This window comes from Odontomachus brunneus, unplaced genomic scaffold (assembly GCF_010583005.1).
Source record: "Odontomachus brunneus isolate Ranch 3 - 2012 unplaced genomic scaffold, Obru_v1 Obru_scaffold_092, whole genome shotgun sequence".
NCBI lineage: Eukaryota > Metazoa > Arthropoda > Insecta > Hymenoptera > Formicidae > Odontomachus > Odontomachus brunneus.
In genome coordinates this window covers 40921-50964 of record NW_022639542.1, presented here as the reverse complement: position 1 = coordinate 50964, position 10044 = coordinate 40921, and the positions used below count along the sequence as shown (strand labels likewise).

General features: G+C 42.2%; 1 protein-coding gene across 1 annotated transcript in view; it reads right to left on the bottom strand.

Annotated features, from left to right (window-relative positions):
* The window catches only part of LOC116848238 (octopamine receptor Oamb), a 72702-nt gene extending 64538 nt beyond the window's left edge, over positions 1-8164 (bottom strand). The window contains exon 1 of the mRNA XM_032824124.1: positions 8058-8164. The gene's annotated coding sequence lies outside the window, so the exon portion shown is untranslated. The remainder of the gene's footprint in view (positions 1-8057) is intronic.
* Between the last annotated feature and the right edge of the window lie 1880 nt (positions 8165-10044).

Below are 10044 nucleotides of genomic sequence, written 5' to 3'. Positions count from 1 at the left end.
TATATATATATATATATATATATATATATATATATATATATATACTATTACTTTTAATTTATTATATATATACTGCTTATATAGGGTATCCCAGACTCTCCCTCGCGATTTTTGTGGGAATGTAGATGAACATGAAAGTCCCATACTGTTTTGCGATATTCGCAATAAATCTTAAGATACTAATTAAAGTAGATTGATGGATGATCACGCGCGATATAGTAGTCTTGCAGGACTCGCGGATGTTTTTTCATAGAAAAACCGCCGATCAGGCTGATTCGTTTTGAGAATCAACGTCGAGTCATAGTCGCATACTTCGGCGCGTAACCGCAACGCACAAATCATATTATCTACGCGTTTCGAGAATTATTAAAATAAACGCGTTTAATGTAAAACATGACTAATTTATTGTTGCCACTTCGTTATTATGCGACACTGCGCGAGTGTAGATTAAAAATTTTACACCACGTCAAATATTCGCGCGCAAAAATGCGGCTTTGTATTTAACATTACATTTTTACTATGTCGTTTAACTTAATTAACCTCTTCCTTCTCCGCTCACTGACCACCGTTCGTCTATACATGGTCGCAATCTCACCCAGTTGTGTGTGTGTGTGTGTGTGTGTGTGTGTGCGCGCGCGCGCGAACGGAGTAATACATTCATTAAATTATAAAATTTATTACAAGCGTTATTTCGCTCGAACGCAAGCTGCAAAGCGCGGCGCGAAGAATCGCTAAGAGCGCGAAAAGAACCTCCTACTTTAATTATCGATTGATTTTCTGGAACAAACTGTGAGAAACATCCCGAAAGAAAAGCTCGCGCTTCGACACGCCTGAATGATTTTCCGATTCCCGAAGGGAGAGAAGAAAAATAAAAGGAGAGAGAGAGAGAGAGTGAGTGAGAGAGAAAGAGGTAGAAAGGTCGGAAGTAAACGACGGAATTACTGGGAGTCGAAATGCCGCGGTTCAACCAGGAGATCCACGATGGTCAGTTCTTTCCCGATGCGACAATACGGGGACGGCACCGTTCCGTTTGGCGGGCCGCCATCCTGGGCTCCCGAAAATCGTGTTGGTCTCTGTGTCCGCGACTGCGGAAATCACCCGGGTCTATTACACGTGCGACGCGGCTGGTCGTCCGCAAACCTGGGAAAGGAGTCACCCGGCATTACGCGTCGCGTCGCAAACGACGCGTGCGGCACCGGCCGGGCTGTGACGAGACGAAACTTTACGGACTCGCTCTAGTTGTTCGCGCGAAAATTTCGCCAAAACACCGTCTTGCCGTGCGGTGTGCGCGCGCGATTCGCGACGGGCAGAATTAGATCACGAAAATATCGCCCCGGCAATTTCGAGACACGGACGTCTGTTGGACAGATTATTGCTATATTTCGCGAATCGACCGTCCGAAAAAACTCAACGCTCGAAATACACGGGGTGTCTGAAAATTCGAGACACGGCCATGGTGTGTGTATCAGGTAGAACTCGTCAAACTGGAGAAAAAAGTACTCTATCATTTTACAAATAGCCACATCGATTTTTGAGTTATTAATTAAAATACACTGAAAAAGGACCGCGCGTACAATTGCTCACCAATCTTCTTTGATTAAAGATTCCAAAATCTATATGATTACTTGCGAAATGACAGAGGACTTTTTTGTTTAGTTTGACTTAATGTACGCGGAAAGAAGCTCAGGTATTGTATAAATATACAACGGAAATGGTATTTACCGACACATTTTGTACTGCATCGAATACGATCATTCACCAATATCTTCTTTAATTAAAAACTCAAAATGTGATTGTTTGCAAAATGGTAAAGAGCTTTCTCGTTCAGCCTGGTGAGTTCTATTTGCACACCATATGTCTCGAATTTTCAGACACCTTGTATAGATTCTTCCTCGACGAATTTGGGGTCGACATTTTTCTCCGGCGCGAGAAATGGCTCGGAGTCGAGCATTATCGTCTCTCTATTTCCTAATTTTGTACTGTCTCCTAATTTTATCCATGTACAAAATCGGGGAAAATTGTAGCTTCGATAAAATTGTGGCTTCGCTGGAATTGAGATCTCTGTTTTTCTTTTTTTAATTACGTGCGCTCTCGGACAGCTTTTTGTTAGTCGTATTTCCTACTTTTTTAAATATCTTTAAATCGTTAGCGAATAATGTAAATATGAGCAACGCGGCGGACAGAACTTTTCAGTTTGGCCGAACGTCAAAAACTTTCATTTTCCTAAAAATATACTTCACCCACGACAAACACAGATCTGTTACACGCAACCTCGATTGTTTGCGCTGTTATATGCGCCAGGGATGGTATTGTTTTTGTTTTCCTCTGTGCGACGGAAAATTGGAACAAGCGACGGCGGATATCGGTGACAGTAGTGGGTAGTGAATGTGCAGATAGTGCTGGTGATGCCACCAGCCGCCAAAAATAATTAACGGTGAAAAACGCCGAAATCCGACAATGGACGAATGATTACGCTTGCGCGCGAGCGAGTGTGTATTTGTTCGCACCAGTGCATTCCGTATAATAATATGAAGGCAATGCCCGTTTTAACGAAAATTTTCGAACATGAAGCCCGGAAAAGCCATTAACGTCAATTCACCGCACGAAGACGTGTTCATCAATATTTCATGGAACTTCGATTTATTCTCCGCGTGAGATAATTATTCGCAAAAAGCTCGAAACGCGGAAGTCTCGCGGTGACCTCGAATAATTCTCTCTCTCTCTCTCTCTCTCTCTCTCGCGTTTCATCTCCCTGTTGGCTCGTGTCCTTAATCGACCCAGATATCCAGGTTCCCGCGCGGTTATAAGAATCCCCAAAATTCCTCGTACGCGAGACCCGAATCAAAATCTCTCCGATTCCCGCATACGGGCTCGTAACGCGCGTCACGACGTTATTATTTGCGCGCATCATGCGAGAACGTAAGGTTGAAACGTGCCCGTTTGCGCTTCGAGGAGCCGATCCCGCGAAGTCAAGGCGAGCAGAGCTGAACGGAGAATGTTGGAAAGGACGCCGCGAGAAATGACATTTGGAAGGAAAGGAATTTCCACTAAGAGCTTTCGCACATGGATTGCCGTAACTGTAAACATAAGACGTGAACTTTAGCTGAAGGACCAATCAAGATATTGCTTCAGAACTCTTCTAGCTGAAAAAAGGTTGACGTGACCGTAAAAGTAAGATTCAGACAGAGTGACTAGGATCAGATGAATCTTAATTACTTTTGCATACAATCAGATTTACCGGGGATTTTATCTTTTTCTAGAGTACAGCGGATCACAATACGGTTCAATACGAATGATCTTCGGAGCGTAGCCAATGATCCAACAAAAGAACTTACTTTCGACTTCTTCGTTCTCTCATTAGACTATTGACTGTGCACTCTGAAATTCATCATGTCTAAATCGTGTTGTGACCTCTACACAAAACTACAGCACACTCCTGATTGGTTCTTCAACTGAAATTCACGTCTTATGTCTATGATCACGGCAATCTATGTGTGAAAGCCCTAACCTCACGTTCGCGCGCACTGCGTGCTCAGGCCGGGACGAGGTAAGAGCTTCACGTGCTCCTTTTCATTCCCAATACACACGTTGGCCAATAACCCCTTTCCCATCGTTCGGCCGGGGCCCTCTTTGCAACACCGGTGTTTGCCTGTGGATACCCGGTGGCTGTCGTAATCCCTCGCTTACGTGGTTGCCTCGCATGCGCGGATGAGGAAGTTTAGGGGCGCGGAAGCTAAGCTGTTATTATTCGCGGAAGAGGGAGAGAACGCTTGTGATATGTGTCAACATATTGTCTCGAGAAGAGAATATTATCGCGAACGCGATCTTGAGCTTCTCATTATAGGGCGGCGCGTACTCAGTTTCTGAATCTGATCTAGTTTGCGAACGCTTTAAATGCTCAGATCGATATTTCCCTTCACAAATCATCGGGCTGCAGGTAGTTTCGCGTAACAACGTAATATATAAACGCGAGAGTCAGGAAATATCAGGGAACTCGCGATTAAACGCGCCAGATGTAAAAATGGACGACGTCTTATTCCGTATTTCTTATCTTATTTGTACTTTACGGCGCCGTATAAGTGGCCGCTCGAAGATCATTTTAATTAATGGCTCAGTTACGAGAATATTTAAACAACGCTTCAAAAATAGTCTCCTAATGTAACTCGTTCGATAAAAAACGAGACACACGAGCGAATGTAGATTTTTCTCATTAACAAGAATAATAATAACAGACAGAAGCTTTCTCCCCTCCCTTCCACTCTCTCCCTCAAAGTGGCCAACGGCGAACGGAATGTAAAGTGAGAGAAATAAAGGGAATAAAGAGTAAAACGACAAAACAAATGGAAAAATGGTGCGTTTTGTGGGAACGTATAAATTTCAACTGGCAATTTGCACGATTGTTTGCTTGCATCGTGATCTGACAAATCGCGTAGATATCTCGGAAATTATCTCTTCTTGCGATAAGAAACACATACATAACAGTAATTACATTGAAAGAAAAAATATCTAAAAAGTAAAAAATATTTATTTGGTGAGTATTGATTTATTTCAATTTAAATTCTTTTATTTAATAGAATAAACACAATCGTTTTCGTGAAAAATTCCGGTTTGAAGAAAAAATATATTATTTTATTGTTATTTACTAACAATATTTTACATTATAAATAAACTTGTATCCATCGAATAAATACTTCTTTTACTTCTTAAATATCTATTTTCGCAGTGTATGCCAATAAGAATTGCGAGAAAGAGAGAAATTCTCGTGCTCTCTCGAATCAAGTCTCAAGGAAATCACACGCCGAGAAGCGCACACCTCCTTCCGCCCGTAGTTACACTCCCCCGTATCTAGGCGTCCCTTCGAAGACAGGGGCCAATTTGGAACACAGCCATTAAATCGGTCGTGGAAGCGGCGGAAAAGGCACGGTTCGATGAAAAATAAAAAGAAGAACGGAAAGAGGCTGCGGTTAATCGTGTTCTGCGCTCGATCGAGACCGCTTCTCGATTGATTAATTGATATCGGAGTGAGCACCCGGCTCGTTCGAGATAGCTCGCGAGAAAACGGGAGTGGCAGCGCTCGGGAGGCGCCATGTGTGTCCTTCCGGCAAAGTCGATCACTCGGAAGAACTGTACGCGATAAGGACCCTAGTCGCTTCCTCGATCACGCGACGACGCGAGGGAAGACGCGTGGGACACGATGAATTTCGTCGAGCGAAACCTTGATTTGCAGCATCGCGACGCGAAAGGAGCAGGATATCCTCGCCTCTTAGACAAACGCTCGTCGCGTATCTCGTGAGTGCAATATAACGGAGCAATGTATTCCGGCCGAGACGGCGCTTTTATTCGGATAGAAAATATTTCTTTAGCCGCTCGACGGCGTAATTCAGCGCTTTCGGCAAGCACTTAAGGTCGATTTTAAAGTCAAAGCGAGGCCGGATATTTTCCTAGCGTGCGTTCTCTCCGCCGCCCGGCCTTCCAACTTCCTTCTATCTCACTCGGTCTTCCATTCGCGTCGTGAAATCATGTTCAAACGTCACGGAGTCGGCACGTGATGTCGCGGGGCTGAGGGGGGAGATGTCGTAATTAAAATTGCTTCCACATTTCATTCCCGAGTTCAAGCTCCGTGTCGGTTTGTTTATTCTCGTCGCAAAGAACACGCAATATTTACATCGATATTATCTGACATATTTTTTAAAAATTAAAGAGATATTGATTTAAAAATTGTTATTATTGGAATTATTATTTAAATTATTATAATTATTCACAAAATTTGGAGGTATACTTTAAAATTTTCGTTACATTAAAAAGAAATAATAGATAAGACGTCTGCCAGTAGTTATCTCGATGATATAGCGCGCCTCTCCTTTTCATAATATTTTGATTGATGTTATCTGACGTACTTTTAAAAATTCGGGGCACAGATTTAAGAAATTATTATCGTTTGAAAAATTAGGAGATATTCTTCGTTCCATTAAAAAGAAATAGATAAGAGATATTTGCCAGTAGTTATCTCGATGATATAGCGCGCCTTCAATTCCTCTCCTTTTCGTAATATTCTGTTATATTTTTAAATCTTTTAATCTTGGAAGTATTAAACAATTATTATTATTTGAATTATTATTACTTAAATTATTGTTAAAAAAATTAAAAGATATATTTTATAACTCCCATTATATTAAAAAGAAATAACAGATAAGACATCTGTCAGAGTAGTTATCTCGATATAATATAGCGCGCTTTCATATCTCTGTTTTATTCTCTTATATCGCAAATCGCGGAGATACATAAAACTTAAACGACGGACACGCTGCTTGCAATTCGCTTCGTGTCCCCGCGCCAGCGCTCGGGGTTGAATAAAGAATATGACGTTTCGAAAAATGGCAACGCGCGCAGAAGAGCAAGCGAAGAAAAAGCTGTATATTATACGAGACGCGTTTCATCGTGGCAGAAAGGCGTAAGATAAAAAGCAATAATGAAATTTGCAGCGAGAGTCTCATTGAGCACGTATCGATTTCTTGGCAAATATTTGCGGGATGCATCGAGCATTTGAGCCTCCTCTAATGTGGCACTCGAAGCTCGTTTCCTTCCCAACTTGTCCAGAGTCGCGACTTGAAACCTCCCGAAGTTGCAAAAAGCCTTAACTTTTCGCTGTGAAAAGTAAAAAAAGTTAAGATATTTTGTATAATTAGAAAATTAGACTCTCATTTGCGAAGCCCGCGTTCCCGAGGTTGTTTAATTAAATCTGCGCGGCAACGACGATAAAACACGTGTTAAATCTTGTGATCTGTCGTATGAAAAGCTAACGATACTTTGTACTTTGCTACCCTGTTATTCAAAGTACATGATTGACACTCTTGGTCGACTCGGAGACGAATATAAGTTACAGAAATATACTTAACATTCTCTTCCTTTTCATAGTTATAAATAGTCTGTTCCTTCTCCGCGATAATGCAACTGAACGTTATGACACACGAGATATGTATTCTGAACGTGACAGATAATAAGAAGGACATAAAAGAACGAGTTAGAGGACAAGAAATAGAGAGATAAAGAGAGGAAGAGAGAGAAATGCGCGGCGCGACGGCGTACGCGCGCCGAGCGAAGTTGAGACGGTCTTTCATCTTGGAATCGCATATTTGAATAGGACGGAGAGCCATGATACTCTCGTTTATCTTCATGAACGGGAAGTGATAGCGGCGGTTTCATCTCGCATGTTCCTCACGTGGAAGAACTATTTGCGAACGGCACGTGTAAAATTAATGCGGATATGAAGTGCGAGATGATTATAGCAAACGCGACGCGCCGCAGTTACGACGCCATCGTCCGTCTTATTACGTGGCCAGATAGAAGCTAATTCTACTTCGGAAAACCGTCGACGAGTACATCGGATCGTGCAAATCGCATCCAGCTTTCTCTCATTATCGACATCAATTATGCTTCATTTCGCATACGGGGAGAGAATTTTATAGTAATAATTATACTACAAGATTTTATAACCGAGGAATATATAGACAAAAATAGGTCGACATGCTGCAGTAATTCACTATCCTTTCATCTCGTATGTGCTATTTATATTTTAAGAACTTAAAATACTTAATATGTTCTTGAGAAAATCTGCTATGTTTCTATTGAAATTGACTATGTTCCTTGGCAAGATATATATAGACTTTGATAGATATACTGAGTCTATTTCTGGACGATGGAAAATACAGTAAAATTGAAAAGAACATAGAAAAATATTGAAAAAAATTTATATGAAAAAAAAAACTATAATATTTTCTCTGTGTAAATAGATTGAACGCGTTAATTTAAATTGTTGCTTCTCTATATTGTAAAGACTGCCAACTCAGAATCATTCGCTTTCTACTACATTCGAATCTGTGGAACAGAATAGGTTCGTAGGTTAGATTCGAGATGCGGCTTAACGAATGAATGCGCATAAACACGAGTGGATTAGTCCTTTGCAGTTGTGATTCGAGCATTCGTCATTCTGACGGCTTTCCCGGCTCTCGACCGCAATGGGTTACATAGAGAAACGCGCAGAGAATTTCTGAATCTACCTTCAAGTCTATTCTGCTCGGCCTGGGCCGGATTCTGTACTTCGCATCCTTCAGAACGTCGACTGCATCCAATGTGTGACCTCGAGCTTTGTCCAATTTGAAATCTAAAATAATTTTCTTAATTAATCACGGCGATAGGTTGAATTCAATTAAACTGAATTCGACTAAATTAAATTAGGTGAATAAATAATAAATCCGACAATATCGCCCGATTCTACCACTGTTTAAACGAGTCGATAGTAATGACGAGTGCCAAAAACATCAAATCAACATGTCGTGACACAAGCACAGATTATTCCCCAATAATAGGTTTGTTTTTTCGAGAAAATTTCTGAACTAGTACACACTGATGCAATAAGTTAGAGCGAGACAAATATAGTTTGTTTCACTCTAACTTATTGCACAAGTCTACACTAGTTCAGGCAAAAAAGAACAAATCTAATGTACTCAGTTACGTCTCAACAATCGCACATCGCTATTTTCGACACCCCCGAGATTCATCTGAGTCGATAATGATAACGAGTGTAAGAGACGCTGACTCGACACTTCGCGACAAGCATCGGGATGCGCGTGCCGAGAAAGGAAGAGGAGATTACTTCTTAATAAGATACTTACGTTACATCCCGACATCGCGCAGCGATCTTTTCGACACTCCCGAGACTCGCTTCTGACAGACAAAAGACGCGCAAAACGCGGAGCGACGTCGATCGATGCGTTGATGGCGGTTGTTCGACGCAGAGAGATCAATAGCTAAGATGGTTGCGCGATCGACTACATACGTGAACGTTGCCGCACTTTCACAACGGCGCAATCTGTCTCGCGCATGCTGTATCGATCGATCGATCGATCGACAGTTTTCGGTCAGATATCTCCTTTCAATGAACACGCTTTAGATCAACTCGGGACTGTCCTGAAGTCCCGGCCTAACCGCCGTCACGACAAGATGTATTCGAACAAGTTCGAACCTTGTGATTTTTTGGAACGTGCCTTGGAATTTTCCAAGACTTTACTCTCGAAATATATCATAAATCGGAATAATGTTGGGGCATAACTCTTAGAGAGGCCTGGAGCCAAATATTGAAGTTGAAGTTGAATGAACACGCTTTCTAGTGTCTCATATGTTCGCATAAGCCTAATTCTGAGGCGCGTACGCTAAGATTGAACGTTTCCGAACGGCGGAGACACTTGGCGAGTTCACTGCGGGGAATTATCGGAAGTGTCGAGCGAGTCGAGCTCGCCCGGTCGTTCAAAGTTCGCTTTCGCCGTCGGAGAATATGGATACTCCTCGCTCGCGACTCCTCGATCTTCGTGTCGCTGAGTTGTCAGACGGGAAGGAGTGCCGTACAGTCTGTCGATAAGAACGGCGGATCAGCGGAGGAGAGTGAACGAAGAGAAGTTGCAGAGAGACGCGCGATCGAGAATCATGAATAACGAAGGCGACGGCGGTGTAGCAGTGTCCTTAATTCTCGAGCGACAACCGCGACGATGATCCCGGGAGAGCTAATGTCCCTTCCCGGACTTGATCCCGGACCTATCTTGGCCGCGCCAGGGGGTTGTTGCCGGCGGACTGCTTTGAATGATCACGCGATGATCGATGACTCGCCTTTACCGTCCATGAAGCACGATTTAACGGTTCGTAGATGGGATGACATAAACGACCTCGGGGAGAGTCGCCCGCGGGCGCGCCCTTATCCGACGCGTGCGACTTCTAAAGGCGAATTCTATCCCGGTGAATGCGGTTTGTACGCGCAGAAAATATTGTAGTGAAAATTACGACAACATTTTTTTACAATCTTGGACCATGCGGAATTATGATCGAAATTATTTGTTCAAAAATGTTGTATGTCTTTTTTATCTTATATTCAGTAGATCGTAAAAGATACTATTTTTGTAGTAATTTATATTACGATTTCAGTACACACAGTCCAGCTTTACAAAAAACACTGTAAAAAGAAATATAATTTTTACTACAATTTTTTCGCCATGT